Source organism: Natrix helvetica (assembly GCF_964273705.1).
Source record: "Natrix helvetica genome assembly, chromosome: 2".
Lineage (NCBI taxonomy): Eukaryota > Metazoa > Chordata > Lepidosauria > Squamata > Natricidae > Natrix > Natrix helvetica.
Window position 1 is genome coordinate 248,174,802 of NC_138552.1, and position 17,055 is coordinate 248,191,856.

General features: G+C 39.0%; 1 long non-coding RNA gene across 1 annotated transcript; it reads left to right on the forward strand.

The window, feature by feature from the left end:
- Positions 1–7,231: 7,231 nt before the first annotated feature.
- Positions 7,232–13,043, forward strand: LOC309387715. The gene is made up of 3 exons (XR_014174652.1): positions 7,232–7,279; positions 9,537–9,581; positions 12,982–13,043. It is a non-coding gene; the product is annotated as an uncharacterized lncRNA (long non-coding RNA).
- Positions 13,044–17,055: the final 4,012 nt, after the last annotated feature.

Genomic DNA, 17,055 nt, shown 5'->3' on the forward strand with positions numbered 1-17,055 from the left:
ATGTTTTATAGCTTATGCATTTTACTTTTGAGCATAAATCTTCTGTGAGGCTGGCTTACATTATAAAATGGTGAATGTATGATGTATGTCTGCTGATGCCATCAGAGTTGTGATGTTCACACGAGAAGGTATTAATCTAATTTCATTACTGTACTGAGATTTATCAATCCAATTGTTATTATTTCAAATCCATATATCCACCCTTTTCATATTAACAAATAATATAGTTACAGCCATGATGTATTTTATCTCTGGGAATGGAGGATCTTGAGGATCATTCTAGAATGATGAAGTAATGATTTCCTTCTGAAACATAGACTTTTCTTGGTGCCTAGAAAAAGTTTGCACATTCCTCTCAGTCACATAATCATGTGCTAAAAAATGAGCCACTTTAATTGAAAAAAATAATAATTATGCAGTCAGCCAATGAGAAAGCCTATTACAGTCTATATCAGTTTAAAACATGACTACTTCACTGCATTGGTCAATGGTATCAAAAGTCACTGAAAGACCTAGGAGTATTAAGATGGGCACAGAAGACCCCCCCCCCCACAAATCCTGACTTTGTCATGGGTCATTGACCAGTTGTCTGCACTTCATCTTCATCCTGACTGAAATGGGTCTATATCATTTGCTTTCTCCAAGTTCTTTTTAAGTTCACCACCCTATCTGGCAGTGCCATTTTATGCATCTTTAGCTTGTGTTATCTCAAATTTCTATACTACTGGTCATATAGATAACTGCAGTCCAAACTGCCATAAGTCACGGATTGCTCATTTATTTCAACTTGGTATAAACACTGTTGTTAGAATTTTTTTAAAAATAGGAAGATTTTGTCCATTTGGTAAACCGTATAGTTATAAAATATATATTATTTATATTTCCTATGGTAGGCAAGCTGACCTTGTTCCTGCTATTTATTTAGATTTGTAATCCACCCTTAAGAATGAAATGCACACTGTCTAGCTCAAGGCAGTGTACATTTCATTCTTTCCACCTGTCATGCCCTCACAATGTCCTTAACTAAGGGCTTTAAATCAGTTTAAGCAGGATTACTGGGAAAAAATAAAGGAGAAATGCTTTTATAGTATAAGCAAAATGAGGCATTTCTAATTTCCATGAAAAACATGTATTAAAAGAACAAGAGGTTTCATCATGAGCTGGGAATTGCAAAATTGAGACGTGAACTACCGCTTGGAAAGAAGAAAGTTAATTTTGAGAGCACAGCAGGGAAACCAGCTTTCGAAAGGCAGGCTACAAGATAGGGGTGTCGAGGCTGGACATTTTACAGGAAAAGTTCTGCGTGTGAATGTGTTTTCCAGTCTATTTCTACTGGTAGATGTGCAGCTCCGAAGGAAAGCCATTTTAAATTAAATTTTACTGAGTATGTAGATCCGTGCATCTGTGATGACGTCTGGGCGGAGCCTCCTGCCGCTGCCGCTACCGTTTCACCTGAACTGGGACGAACTGGTAGAATAGCACCTCTGGTGTCACAACTCTTTCATTTTTTAACACAACAGCAAGACCAAAAAAGAAGTGTTCCCGAGCATCCTGATTGCAACAAGATTACCCATTAAAGAGAAATATTGAATCTAGCTAGAAAATACACATGAATGCAAACTGTAAGTGATCATTAAGTCATTCACAAGACTGACAAGAAGTGCAAATTTCTCACAAGCCAAATCTCAAGCTGCCAATCAGCAGCCAATCAGCAGTTTGAGTCAGAGACAGCCTTACTGGGGATGCTCTATCTCTGGAGGGACCCAAAGAATATTAGCTGGTGTTGTAGATACCAAGTGAAAGCCTTTTTACTTTCCCGACCCCTTAAAAAAAGCCATTTCTATATTTTATTGCTACGTCATGCTTGCAATATGTTTGCAGTATTTTTTTTGCTATTGTTATTGCTGCTTCTGATCTGGTGCATCTTTTCCATTGCATGATGATTTTATATTGTTTTACTTTTCAATCATTTTCTTCGACTGACTGAATTCTGCGTCAGTAATCCTGTTTTTCAGTATATTGTTCATGGGTATAAAAATACAACTAACTAACAAAATAAAGAAAAAAAAAGCAGCCTCTTCTCTACCAAATAATTAATGAAAAAATGTAAGGCTGACACTTATACATGTGTGAGTGCAGGGGCACACACACAACACATCACTGTTTAGTTAAAAAAAATGAATGCAAACTATTGATGACAATATTGGAAAGAGAAGTGATCCTCTGGACCTGCCGTTTCTTCTTCTTTTTGAATCCTTATTTAAAAGCAAACATGTTTAAAAAGATCAAAGAGAAAAAGGGCAGTGGGGCAGAAGTGAGAAAAGTAGAAAGGCAAGAAACTCTTGTTCAGAAAGAAGTCTGGCTGCAACGTGAAAAGGACATGACAACAAAGCAAAGAGCAGAATATTTTTTTTTTCTGTCTGCAATCTCATTACTTTAGTCATGGTTATTTGGGCATTATTCTTGTTAAGTGTGAGATAAAATTCTCCCAAGTACTGATATTTTGACCCATAGAAACTGACATAAAAACTGTAAAGAGATTTTCTCTAAAGAAATTTGGGGGAGGAATGCTAAAGAAACTCAGAAGGGATCACACAATGATGACTGAACAGACACAGAGGGGACCATGGAAGAGAAAAGAATAAACACTTTCTAACATAGGGGTGTCAAACTCGTGGCCCATGGGCCGAATGCATCACACACTGACATGACCAACCCTGGTTTAGTGAAGGGGGAAAAAGTAGCCATACGTCTTGTGAAAATTGGACACCCCTGTTCTAACATAATATACTACAATTCCATTCTAGGACAATATAGAAAGAGACCATAAATAATAGCTCATCTGCAGATAATTTATTTATTATTTTGTAAGCTGCCTTAAGTCACCTTAACAGTAAAATGGGTGGCATATACATAAAAAATGTCATTATTGGTTAACAACAACAACTAAAAAGCAGTATCTTCACTGAGGGCAGCAAAATGTTAAAGTAAAAAAAAGTTAGAAGGCACCAACCAGAGGGATCATGTCATCTATTTTCCTGCTTGATGCAAGATCAGGATTTATTAAAGCATTCTGCAGATCAGTGGTGGTATTCAGCAGGTTCTGACCAGTTCTGGAGAACCGGTAGCGGAAATTTTGAGTAGTTCGGAGAACCGGTAAATACCACCTCTGACTGGCCCCACCCTCCATCTATTCTCCGCCTCCCGAGTCCCAGCTGATCAGGAGGGAACGGGGATTTTGCAGTAACCTTCCCCTGCCACACTCACCAAGTGACACCCACCAAGACATGCCCACCAAGCCACACCCACAGAACCGGTAGTAAAACAAAATTGAATCCCACCACTGCTACAGATGGATGTCTAGTCTCATGAAATGCTATATCTTCTGATTACCAGAAGAGCAGTAGTGAAAAAGTATGAACCACCTGATGGGAGTCTTCAGCCACTGATTAACAGTTCTGATTAACAGTTCTTCCTAATTAGGCAATTCCCCATACAACTTATCTAAACCTACTTCACTGTAGTTTCAACCCTTTGGATCTGGTCCTGCCCTCTGGAATGGCAGAGCAGAAGTTCATCTCCTCTTTTATGACAACACTTTTTAGATAACTGAAAGTTGCTATCACGGTCTTCTTTCTGCACACCCAGTTCCTTTAAATGGAGTTGATTTCTCATCAGCTGATCATCTTGGCAGCTCTCTTCTGAAACACAGTCCAATCAGTTACTATCCATTTCAGGCTGTAGTGCTCAAAACTGGCTAGATGACACTAATAAGTGCAATCAGATCAAGGCAAAATACAACAGGATGATGACTTCCCATGTTGTTCTTAAGTGTTGAATTTATTCTTTTATATAAATTGTAATTTTCTAGGGTTTCATTCCTGATGTGTGTTATCCTGCCAGGTTTCCTAATGCTTATGATGTCATTTCTTCTTCTTCCTGCGTTAGTATTTCAAGATCTTCCTAGTTGTTTCTTACACTTTATGTACTGATATAGAAACATATGTGATTGTAATTGGTGTCCTATATTGACTTTACTTCATTCATTTCCTGTTAATCTTTTAGTCCTGCTTTATCGTGCTGCTTTTCCCACTGTCTTTGGTAGCATTTTGTTCTTAGGCTTTTGTATCTTTCTCCTTTGTTCTGATTTTAACTGCTAAACCTGTCCTTCCTAGTGTACGTAAAATGCTATCCATGTTTGCCTAAGAATCTTTGATGTCGAAAGTCCATGATCAAATTATCTAAACCTTCTCGGTGGCATTTTTTCTGTAGCTAGTTGTTTATTCCTGGAACCCTGTTAACAGAATAACAGAGTTGGAAGGTAACAGTAACAGGGTTGGAAGGGACCTTGGAGATCTTCTAATCCAATCCCCTGCTCACGCAGGAAACCCTGAATCATTCCAAACAAGTGACTGTCCACCTCTTCTTAAAAACCTCCAGTGATGGAGCACTCACAACTTATGAAGGCAAGCCAGTCCCCTGGTTAATTGTTCTCACTGTTCTTGTTCTTTATTCTTTGTTCCTTGCTCTTATGCTAGATCTCTTGTCACCTAGGGTGAAAATCTGATATTGATTTCTCATTCCCCTTTTCTCTCCTTGTCCTGCTCACAAACTTCTCAACTTCCTTTATTCTTTAACTTCTTCCCCAATAGATAAGATAATCTTTATTGTCACTTTTTTCTATGAACACATTGGCACACATTAAAAAATGAAATTCGGATGCCTACTCTCTTCAGACGAGAAGGCAACATTACACATAGCCACAAAGTTTCCTATGCTGTCCGTATTACTTGGACAGTTGCTGTGGATTTCTGACAAGCTCCCTCTGTCAAATCACTGTTTGCTCTGTCTGCTTCCTCTGTTTACTTTCCCTGTTTAGTCATTCAGCGAGGTGAGTGTTCAGCTAAGTTAGTAGCAAAGACTGCTGCAATCACACACAAAAGACCATCAGTCACAATGAGTTGTAGATAGGCTATCAACAACAGTCAGAAAACAGCAGCAGTATAGGTAGTCCTCAACTTCCAATCACAATTGAGCCCAAAATTTCCATGGCTAGGTAAGACATTTGTTAAGTGAGTTTTGCCCCATTTAAGAGCTTTCTTGCTACAGTTGTTGAGTGAATCGCTGCAGTTGTTAAATTAGAAACATGCTTGTTAAGTGAATCTGGCTTCCCCATTGGCTTTGCTTGTCCAAAGGTCGCAGAATGTGATCATATGACCCTGGGACACTGCAATTATCATAAATACATGCCGATTGCCAAGCTTGACCATGGAGATGCTGCAATGGTTATAGGTGTGAAAAATTGTTGTAGGTCGTATTTTCATTGATGTTGTAACTTCAAATGGACACTAAATGAATGGTTGTAAGTCATGAACTACCTATAGCAGCGGTAGCAGCAACAAGTATTGGTTAGCCATCTCCATTTAATTCTTCCACTCTTTTTTTCCACTTTTTTCTTCTTCCTTTTCTCTCTCCTCAATAAAACTCCCATGCACAACTCCCATATTTGCTCTCCTTGTTTGCTTGCCTAAACCTGGAATGATTTGGGTTCATTGATCTGAGTTCACCACATTGTAAGTACAACACAGAAAAAATATGCTGCTGAAGTAAAATCTCTCTCTTTTGCATACACAGAATTTTTACACGGCAAGTATTCAGAAATGGAGTTTGAAATGGTTAAGCCCATTTTATTATTTCAGAATACCCATTGCACATTCTGCTTGACATGATGCCTCAAATCAAATAAATCATCACAAAACATTGCTCTTGTTTTCTGTCCTATTAAGTTATCTATTACTTTCTTCCACCATCTTGTCAGGAAATGTGGGTTGAAGTTACCGTGTATTACAGAACAAGATGGACATTTCTTTCCCATTAGAACCGGAACTCATAGTTCTCTCCACAACAAAGGGTTGTGATGCGAAAAGCAGGATAGGATCACACATTATAACTTCAGCACAGAATCAAAGGCATGAAACTGAAATACACAACGTCAGTCCTTAATCTCCTAACCACAGCTGCATTTGCCCACCTGCCTCCTTTTGCCTACCTAGTTCTCAATGTGGGCAAATGATGGTTGGAAAGACATATATAACAATACACATTTATGCAGAGAAGTGGTTAGTATCAGCAACATCAATGCATCAAGAACAATAAGTTGTTTGATTATTCAAGCATGACTTCCGTTCAAGTCCACCTGTTATCCCCACCTACTATCCATCTTATTTCCGGAAGCTCAAAGTATTCCAATAGGTAACCAAGTAGATGAAATCTTAGGATGTGATCATACAAGAATGGTTGAAATATTAACTTCAAGTGATGCATATCTATATCTATAATGAAAATGTTTAGGCTACAATCTGGGACACCATAACAATTTATCATGATCCATATGGCTTTAATGTCTGATTCCAGAAGACAATTCAACTCTGGAGTCACTCTTTCCTCATTGTCCTTTTAAACAGGCTGATTTATATGAGTGAGATTCCATGATCTTCAAAGAGGGTTATGGCAAGAAGTAGATTAATTGAGGATCATTGGGACTGAAAACACTCTGTCTTTTTAACATTCCCCCAAATGCTATCATGGCCTAAGCATTTTCTATCCCATTTCTATGAGGAACAGAGTTTTCTTTTTAAGCAATAAAAAGAATACTATATATTCTTGCTATACTTGGATATAGAAAAGTGGTCTAAATCATAGTCTTCTTTTTAAAAGAATAAACATATGATTGCTCTGTTCACTACACAGTCAGTATATAAGTGTTAAAAATAATATTGCCCAGAATCTTTAGGAAGTCAAATGCTACTATATACAGTACTCCCAAAATGGCTGTGACTTGCTTTCATGTCACTGTCCAATGTATTAATGAAATCTAATTTGAATTTACCATTCTAATCAGTTCTCCTACCATTCCATATTTTAGTTATAATTGTTGTTGTGGTCCTGTGGGTTTGAATATCAAATATGATCTTAGGACACAACTGCGTCTATGACCTTCTCACCCACAGCATAATGATTAAGATATAACAGAAGTATGGAATGCCCCAAGGACAGGATGTTCCGGTTGGTGCAAATGTGTGTACGTCACCAAAGGGATAAAAACAAGCTGCTTGTCCACTTGTTAGTCATCTAAAAAGTAAATAACAATCTGAATTTCTTCCTTAGCATTCACTTAGCATTCTGGGTAAAGTATTGAGATCTTCCAGTTTCAAGATGCCTTCCGTCTATCAGATCTTACTCTTTGCAACCTGTGTCTTCCTTTACTTCATACCTGGAGGTAAGCTTTTTTTTTCCTCCCCCAAAAAAGTTAGGAGAAAGAAATCCAAACAAAAATGCCATGTGCCAAACAATCCTAGCAATAGGATCAGCAGAACTAATTACGCATTAAGATGACAGACTTCACTTCCTGGATATTGTTCTGCTTCAGACTGAATGCCTTTGTGCTAATTCAAATTGCAATTGGTTTAGTGGTAAATAGCAATGCAATCCAATGCAAAGGGACAGAGAGCCATCTGTGCAAGTGTATGCGTGCTCTGGACAGATACACAAGAGCAAATTCTTATCTAAGAGCCAAATGGCTTCAAGTTTGGTCCGAGTTAAACAGAGCACAGGTTCAGAATAGCAAACATGGTCTGAATACAGTCCAAGAGTCATACATCAAACAAGTTAGTCAGCCACTCTGGATCAAAGAGCCAAGATCATGGAGCACCGCAGGAAGCAAGGACTCAGAAACGCAAATGCAAAAGCCGGACTGGCTGCTGGCCACTGCTTTGAAATTGGCCAGATGCAGGTGTGGATCAGTTATAAGCTTTGGCACTTTGGTATCTTGAGCAGACCATATATGTCTCTGAAGCTGATGATTCATCTTGCGGCGAGGAGCTCTGCCAGGATCTACCCTTCATCACTTGATCCCTCTTGGACCTGCTTCAGTTAATGTCGTGCTGAGAACCTCTGAACTCTGCTTACTCCTGAGGCTGGCAACTTGATAGATCACACCTCTCAGACTTATCTTTGAGTCCGATGAGTCCATGTTCATTCAAGCGCAGGGTGAACATTTGCCTGGATGCTTTAACCTGGATTTCTGCCTTGAACATTGGTTGGTGTTCAATGATCTAAGTGGAGCTATTCAGTTGTATGATTTTATGAATGTTGTTTGACAGTAGCTTGAGATATTCAAAGATAATCTTCCTTCCAAAAAAGACAAAGGATTTCAGGTTAGTTAAATTAGTTAAGCATGAAAAAAGAAACCATGAGAAATATGTGTTGCACTTCCAACCGCTACATCAGCCAAGTGTACAGTGATGCATCTCTGCCACTACAGTCTATGGAAGTATGTTCATTTCACCAATATTCCCTGTTAAAGACTATATACATTTGTTGCACTTTATATTGCATATTGCATATACGATATACTTTTATTGTAATTTCTTTGATTGTTGTGAGCTGCCAGAATAATTGAGGTGAGTAGCATACAAATTTTATGGTCTGTTGCATAGTCAGTCAGATGTTTAGTATGGATTTGATATATTTCCCAACCTATTGAGCCTTTCCCAAGGACCTGGGATAGATAATTATTAATAATACTCCAGGCATGTTTTATAAGATAAGTTCAATCTATTTTATGTCAGCAGACTGAACTGTTAAGTTGTTAATTTCTTATAAACCTCTTAATGTAACTAGTAATAGAAAAAGTGCCTACAAAATATGTCCAGATATATCTTTCCCAGTTTAGATAACTTTGTTTACAAGTTGTTGTTGTTGTTGTTATTATTATTATTATTATTATTATTATTATTATTATTATTATTATTATTATTATTAATTATTATTATTATTATTTATTTCTTGGATTTCTAGACCGCCCCCTCTCCCAAAAAGGGACTCGGGGCTGTGTACAGTCAATGCAGATAAAAATACAATCATAAAACAATTAAATACATTTGGATGGAGGAGATAGGCTGTACAAGAAATAAATATATTTTATATTTAAAATATAAATATAAATATATATAGTCCATGGCAAATGTTTAATACAATACAATACAATAAGAGAGTTGGAAGGGACCTTGGAGGTCTTCTAGTCCAACCCCCTGCCTAGGCAGAAAACCCTATATCGATTCAGACAAATGGCTATCCAACATCTTTTTAAAGACTTCCAGTGTTGGGGTATTCACAACTTCTGAAGGCAAGCTGTTCCACTGATTAATTGTTCTAACTGTCAGGAAATTTCTCCTCAGTTCTCATTTGAAGAGTTCAGTCTTGAATTATTTTTAGTTTCATATCCAGTTAATGTGAAATGGTGGTTTCTTTATGCTTCTAACTGTAACTAATCACATCCTTATTTTCCTTTAAACAGAAATTAGCTAGTATTAATTAGAATCGTTTTAAGAAATGGATTAGCAGGGAACCCTTGCCATAAATATCTTCCACCTGCTTAACTACCTCTCTATGCTCTCTGAATAATACCTAGAATTAAAAATCGGTTCTAATTACAATCCTTTGAAAACAAGTTTCAAATACCTTTATTTAAACAGGACTTGGAGCTCAACAGACCACTGTAGCCAACCAACAGACTACACGTAAGTTTTCTTTCTAAGTGAACTATATGACTACAAGCAGCTACAATTTGGTCCTACAGTAATGTATAGCTTCTGCTGGTTTGAAGGCCACACACCATTTTATCTGATGTATTAAGGGTTGCTTTCCAAAAATGGGAGGTCTCCTTTGGGAGAGGCTTTCCGGTGATCTAAAGGGTTTCTCAACCTTATAAATTTGAAGATGTCTGGACTTCAACTCCCAGAATTCCCCAGCCAGCAAATGCTGGCTGGGGAATTCTGGGAGTTGAAGTCCAGACATCTTCAACTTGACAAGGTTGAGAAACACTAAATAGAAAGCAGATGATTGCTGATGCTTCTTAAAAATCATATTACAGGTAGCCCTTCACTTACAACAGTTCATTTATTTACCATTTGAAATTACAGCAGTGCTGAAAAAAAGTGACATGACTATTTTTTTCCATATTTATGACCATTGCAGCATTCCAATGGTCATGTGATCAAAATTCAGACACTTTGGCAACTAACTCATATTTATGACAGCTGCAGTGTCCCCGGGTCATGTGATCACCTTTGGTGACCTTCTGACAAACAAAGTCGATGGGGAAGCCAGATTCACTCAACAACGATTTTACTAACTTAACAACTGCAGTGATTTGCTTAACAACTGTGACAAGAAAGGTCATAAAATGGGGCAAAATTCACTTAGCAAATGTCTCTCTTATCAACAGATATTATGGATCCATTTGTGATCACAAATCCAGGACTTCCTGTAATGTTCCCCAGGCTAGAAAGGGGAAGTCCTTTGCAGCTCACACAAGAGAATTTGCTGGATCTCAATTTTTGCCTACTGAGCTGGATGAGGGGCTAATCTGGCATAATTTCCTGTGATTTCGGCAGGGGGACATTTGAGATAGCGATTTGCATAGCAGAACCAGTTTATGATGGGGGATTAGGAAGGGATCAGCATTTTCCTTTGGAGTTCCATTTTGCTACTTTTCTGCTTGTGAACGGGATTTGTACTCTCATGCCAGAATACAGCTACAGATGATACTTCTTCCTCACTGGTTTGTGTGCTTTATTCTGCATGTTTAAGATTGTGCCTTTGCTCTGAAGAGATGATGATTTAGAACAGTGGTTGTCAAATTCAACATCTCTAAGATGTGTGGACTTCAACCCCCAGAATTCCCAACCAGCAAGCTGACTGAGGAATTTTGAGAATTGAAGTCGACATATTTTATTTATTTATTTATTTTATTTGACTTATCAGTCGCCCCCTCTCCGCAAAGGACTCGGGGCGACGTACAATCAAAACAAATATACAGATGTGGCATGGAGGAGGTGACATCAATGCTTAACAAATAAGATTCCAATAAAAAGCCACTAGGTTAAAATAAATAACAATAAATTAAAACAGTTAAAATAATTTAAAACCCCAAAATTTACATTTACCGTAATTAAAATTGCCAGGGAGGTTAGAAAGTTCTAGTTTAAGCCAGGCCGGCTAGTTGGAACAGATGGGTCTTGAGTTTCGTGCGGAAGGAGCGGAGATCGGTCGTTATCCTGATGTCTGGGGGGAGGTCATTCCAGAGGGCTGGGCCCATCACAGAGAAGGCCCTACTCCTGGGCACCGCCCTCTGACACTGTCTGGTGGACGGCACCCGGAGGAGTCCCTCTCTGTGAGAGCGAATTGGTCGCAGGGATGTATGGGGCAGAATGCGATCCCGCAAATAGCTAGGTCCTGTGCCATGGAGCACTTTAAAGATGGTAACTAACACCTTGAAGCGCACCCGGTAGACCACAGGGAGCCAGTGCAGCTCACGCAGGAGAGGTGTTATATGGGAGAACCTCGTTCTCCCCATAATTGCCCGCGCGGCCGCATTCTGCACCAGTTGCAGTCTCCGGGTGCATCTCAAGGGGAGCCCCATGTAGAGAGCATTACAGTAGTCCAGGCGCGACGTCACCAGCGCATGAGTGACTGTGCGGAGGGCATCCCGGTCCAATAGGGGGCGCAATTGGCGCACCAGGCAAACCTGGTGGAACGCCCCCCTTGCCACGGCTGCCACATGGTCTTCCATAGACAGCCGGGCATCTAGGAGGACGCCCAAATTGAGCGTCCGCTCCACGGGGGCCAGTTGCTCGCCCCCAATGGCCAGCGATGGAATACACTGGTTGAACCGGGGGGCCGGTAGCCACAGCCACTCCGTCTTGGAGGGGTTGAGTCTGAGTCTGTTGTCTCCCATCCAGACCCGTACGGCTTCCAAACACCGGGACATCACTTCGATGGCCTCGTTGGGGTGGTTTGGGGTGGAAATGTACAGCTGTGTATCATCAGCGTACAGGTGGTATCCCATCCCAAAACCACGGATGATCTCGCCCAGCGGCTTCATATATGTGTTGAACAGGAGAGGTGAGAGGACCGACCCCTGTGGCACCCCACAAGTGAGCGGCCTCAGGGTCGACCTCTGCTCCCCTGCCAACACACATTGCGTCCAGTCGGAGAGGTAGGAGCAGAACCACCGCAACACGGTGCCTCCTACCCCCAACGCCTCCAGCCGGCGCAGTAGGATACCATGGTAGATGGTATCAAAAGCCGCTGAGAGGTCTAATAGGACCAGGATAGAGGAACAACCCCTATCTCTGGCCCTCCAGAGATCATCCACCAACGCGACCAAGGCCGTCTCTGTGCTGTGCCCGGGCAGGAAGCTGGACTGGCGCGGGTCTAGATAATCAGATTCCTCCAGGTGACATGGGAACTGCTGAGCCACCACGCTCTCTACAACCTTCGTTAAAAAAGGAAGGTTGGAGACAGGACGATAATTTGCTAGCTCCATTGGGTCCAGAGAAGGTTTCTTGAGCAAGGGCCTCACAACGCCTCTTTCAAGGCGGCTTGCAGGAAACCCTCACTCAATGAAGCGTTCATATCTTCAAGCTGCCAAGGGTGAGATGTATTAATCTATCTTTACATTCTGATCAACATACTGCAGTGAGTGTATCTTTGTTCTTATCATTACTGAGGTCAGGGACAACAGTGCCTGGAGTAATTATCCTAGAATAGACCTTGTCAGTGGCATCTCCCAGCAGTATGCTGACTGGGAATTCTGGGAGTTGAAATCCGCACAACTTAAAGTTGCTGATACTGACAATCCCTGATATAGAAGAACATTAGCTCTATTTCCAAGGTCAAAGCATTTCCTAGTAATATTGGTAAGTCACTTTGAAGTCAAAGATATGCTGTGACTCTAATGAATAAAAGGAATAATAACAATTACCATTCATCTTATGGACCTTTTCAAAGGGTCCATAAGCTGAATGGTAGCTCAATGGAAAGATCCATCCATTCCGGCTAAGCGTGTTGTGCAAAGGCCATAGAAAACTGAAACCCAAATAATTAATGCCTTCTTCAATATTAATTTCCAAACAGCCAATATTCTTTGCCGAATGTGCACGATCCTGCGCCCAGGAGACCTCTGTTTCCCTTCCATTTCCTGTCCAATTAATGGAAAACAAACCTGCCATGCCATCACCATCTATTTCAGTAAGAAATCTAAGTTTGGTTCTTTAGCTTTATTTATAAGGTGGGATAAGGCATTTGTATGATTCAGACTTGTTCATTATTGTTCAGCATGGCTACCTTCCACCATGCGTTTAGTTTATCCTCCCGCATTATCTATATAGACTTTTTGGTTGTCCATTTTGACACGGTATAATTGTAGATTTATCTAACTGATGCTTCCTTCATTGCACTTTCTGATCTATTGACTTTTCAATTCACTTATGTGTGGATGTGTGTATGCATATGGACGTGGCTTTGTATATTCCATTCACACTATAGTTTGGAATGAGTAACATTATTCAAAGTGAAGAAACAAAACCCAAAAGCCTTAGGAACCCAGCAAAATCAAAGATATAAGCAAACATAAGAAAACAAAACAAAAAACAAACAAGGTGATACACTTAAAATGAGTTTGCTGCAACATCGATCAGTAAAATTGAACTTTTTCTATGCTTGCAAACCACTTTTGCCTCCAACATTTCCTCCACCATGTCATACATTGCCTTTTGTTCGTTATCTTTTCCAGGAATTCATAAACTCCATCTTATCAAGATTTTCTCAGTCTTCCTCTTCCTCTCAATCCACATTTGTTTTCTGATTCTATCCTCATTTATTCTCTCTGAATGATCAACCACTTCAATGCATTGCTTTTTTTACTGATCACTTTTGTATTCAATCTACATTAATTTCTTATTTGTTCCATTTTAACCCTATTTCTTAGTATTTTACGACACACACTCATCTATTACCTGATTCCCCTTGCACATATGTTGTCCCTGAAGTACCCAACACTCACTTTCATATAACCAAGTAGACAGAAGCATACAGTGGTTAGTAAACCATTTAACTAAGGAACGCTATTTTTTTTTACTTGCTCATCATTTATGCATACCTTGCAACCACTTACTTCATTTTCCTGTCAAACACCATTACCTTGATATTTGATGAATTAATTTTCATGCCCGTATCATTTTTGCATCATGCAATTTACCCAATTATTTGATTCAAACTGTTTGGATTCTCAGACCAAAATATGGCATCACTGTATGCAAAGTACACACATATTCGTATATCCAAGAAAAATACAGCTTAAACCTCAACAACCATTATTTATGCTTCTATCTATAAATACTTTAAACAATCATGATCACAATATATTACAGTGTTAACTACCAAGATATGCAGTATTGTATTGACTGCTAAGAGCTGGCTGATTGTAACAGGATACAAATGTAATCAACTAACCATCCAACCAACCAATCACCTGGCCCTCCCATATCAATGCTTCAATTTCTGCTAATGTTGTCCTTGAGGGATATGGGTTGTCCAGAAACTGGATAGATGATGATAGGTAATTCAGCAACCTCACCTCTATTTCATATTTGTACAAATAATTAAAGTCTTCACTTTATTATACTTTATAGTATACTTTATCTCAATCAATAGCTGGTACAATCAATTTTCCTTCTCACTTTCTTGCTTTTCTTTAAGAATTCCCCTTCCTTACGTAAAGTTGCACTATACTTCGCAAATATTGCTGATTGTCACCTCTCATAACCTTTGATCAGAATTCTATCAAAACTGTCTGACATTTAACATACTAATGATCCTGTATTGTTATTAACCACTTTTGCAGTTTTCCTCATGTACAGAGGAACAGTAACAACTTCTTTTAATTGTTAGGCACAGATCCAGTCTTCCCACACATATTAAACCAGTCATATAGCCAGTCCATAAGCAACATTTCAATATTATTACACTGTAGATTGATAACTCAATTTTTATCATTTTTGGACCCTAACGTTTATAACATTTACTTCAATCACACTGCAGCAGTATGTCACTGTCATTCTTACACAAATTTGTAACATTTTTTCATATGTTCCCTCATTTCAGTTTCAACCAAACAATTTAATCATTTTTTAAATTTTTAATACCATACATCCTACCAGAAGGTTTCTTTTAGCCTTCTTTACCTATTTCCAGATTTTTTTATTTCCATCAAAATCTCTTTGCATTTTATTTATTTAAATCTATTTTATGTCTTTCATTATAATGATATATTTCTTTTCACATAAATTATACAACATTCTTCTCTTACCCTTATTTTTTTGTATTAATCATCCATTGAACACTTTTGCCTTTTCAATGACAATTTTTCACTTCATAATTCCATGAAGCATCCTTTTTCATATTGCCCATTCAATCTCTTAGCAATAATTTAAGGCTAGATTATATAATCCTTGTAATTTCTTCCAACTTCACAAATATATATATATATATATATATATATATATATGTGTGTGTGTGTGTGTGTGTGTGTGTGTGTGTGTGTGTGTGTACCTGTATTTTTCGGAGTATAAGACACACCAAGGTTTTGAAGAGGCAAATGAAAAAAAATTGCACTCTGCAAACCTCCCAAAATGGCCTGTTTTTCATGAAAATGGGCCCATTGTTTTTCAAAAAAAGGGCATGAATAGCCCTTTGGAGGCTTGTAGAGTGTTCCTGGAGGGTGGGGTGGGGGGAAAATTAGCAAAAAATGCTCTTTGTTTGCAAAAATGGGCCCGGTTTTTGTCAAAAAGAGAGAGACACGGATAGCCTTTAGGAGGCTTATAGAGTGCTCCTGGGGACTGGGGGGGGGGGCAAAATTGAGCAAAAAGTGGCCTGTTATTTCTCATTTCTGCCCTCCCCAGCCCCAGGAACTCTCTGAAAGCCTCCTAAAAGCTATGCACGGCCATTTTGGTGAAGAGGTGGGGTTTTGGGAGGCAAAAAATGCTGTATTCCATGGATAAGACCCACCCAGATTTTCAGCCTCTTTTTTGAGGGAAAAAGATGCATCTAATACTCCGAAAAATACGGCAAGTACTTTACCGCTATCTTCTTCCAGGTTTATTTGTACTTCCAATTTTCATTGACAATCCAAGGATTTCCTGTTGATATGTCATTCAACACCTAAAATCTCTTATAAGTCACATTATGGGTGAGATGAGTGGCATATAAATTTAATAAATAAAATAAATCCAGCCCTGCTTAGCATTTTGAACTCAGTGAAGAGCAATAGGATGGTGTCACTTGTCAGAGATTACTAGATGGAAATCCTTATTAATCCTTAATTAATTAAAATTACTCTTTTAATGTTTCCACATAGAAGAGATTTACTTTTTCTTTTGCTCTCTTTGCCTTGTTACTAGAATGGATTACTAAAATTACTCATTGTCTTTCTTCCCTCCCCCCACCTTCATTTTAGATGGAGAGCTTCAACAAAAAATCCTGTCCTGCAAGCTCAAGGCAGCAGCAAAATGTGGCACTTTTGATGAACTCCCAGAGAAGGGCATTCGGTATGAATATCAGTGCTGTGACAATAAAGACTTCTGCAATGAAAGTTTATAGACAGCTGAAATGTCTGAAGATCCTCCCTCCAGCAACAGATGTGCATGCACTTCCTCTCAGTTTTTTTCCGTTTTCCTTTCTCCTTCCTCCATTTTCCTATTTCAAGTTATAGTTCAGGTTGTGGTTAGACACTTTCACAAGCAGGACAGGTCTACGGAGATTCTCAATCATCCAGGTCATGGTTGTCCCAAAGATGCTGTTCAAAAGGGAACAAGACGTTCTTGATTTTGATTTCTTGAAAACATTACACTTCTCATCCAAGAAGCATAAGAAGGGGGAGAAAAAATAAATAACGTCCATTTGCCTTTTGAACAGTACCTTTGGGACACAAACAAGAACAGTTACTCAGAATCTTGAGAGTGCCTGTCTTTCTTAAATGATAACATGATAAAAAATGCAATGTCCTTATAGTTTTGATTACAGAAGAAACTCATTCATGTGGCCCAAGCTAATTAGTACCCAGGGATGCATAGGGGAACTTCCACTAACATGTATCTCTCCGGGTATAAGAGTTCCATTTTAGCATAAATGTTCACCATCAAAGCAGGATCT